Source organism: Capsicum annuum, chromosome 2, assembly GCF_002878395.1.
Source record: "Capsicum annuum cultivar UCD-10X-F1 chromosome 2, UCD10Xv1.1, whole genome shotgun sequence".
NCBI lineage: Eukaryota > Viridiplantae > Streptophyta > Magnoliopsida > Solanales > Solanaceae > Capsicum > Capsicum annuum.
The window spans coordinates 45,948,342-45,949,033 of record NC_061112.1 but is presented as its reverse complement, the minus strand read 5'-3'; the positions used below and the strand labels follow the sequence as shown (position 1 = coordinate 45,949,033).

General features: G+C 38.6%; 1 non-coding gene across 1 annotated transcript; it reads right to left on the bottom strand.

Annotated features, from left to right (window-relative positions):
* Positions 1-368: 368 nt before the first annotated feature.
* LOC124896391 lies at positions 369-476 on the bottom strand. The gene has a single exon (XR_007052753.1). It is a non-coding gene; the product is annotated as a small nucleolar RNA R71 (small nucleolar RNA).
* Positions 477-692: the final 216 nt, after the last annotated feature.

Here is a 692-nt window from a genome sequence, read left to right as displayed (position 1 = left end):
TATGAGTCAAGAAGGCTCGTATTATCTTGGCATTAGAGATCATGAGAGTTCCATTCACATTTCCTCCACCAAGAGAAGTGGTGTATTTTATGTTGCAAGTGTAATGCTATAATTGATTCATCTAAAAGGACTCTTTGGGGTTCAAGCTCATGAGGACCTAAATTTATACTTGAAGAACTCTATAGAAGTTTGCGCCCCCTTTTAATTTCGCACACATATCTCAAGAGTCCATCCGGTTACACCTTTTCCCATTCTCCTTAGTGGAAAAGGTAGTGTTATAGCTAAGATCTTTACTCGTTGATTCCATCACTTCATGGATGTCTTACGGAGTCCTTCTTAAGTTAATACTTCCCACCTTTGAAGATTTTATAATTATGGGATAAAATTGTTAATTTTTTCCAATTCCATGAAGAACCGTGGTATGAAGCTTGGGAAAGATTCAAGGAGAAACTCTTCAAGTGCCCTAACCATAAGATACCCAAGAAAATACTTCTCCATATTTTCAATAGTGAATTAGACCAACTAAACAAAGCCATAGTGGACAATGTATCTGGTGGATCATAGTTGCATAAATAGATTCGGATCAAGTAGCAATTTTTTCCAAGGGTTGGGACGTGAAGGATACCAAGGTGGCCGTGGGGGATCCCTCCTCTTCCTTTGTGTGTCAAGAAAAGAAAGGTGAAGAGCAAGAT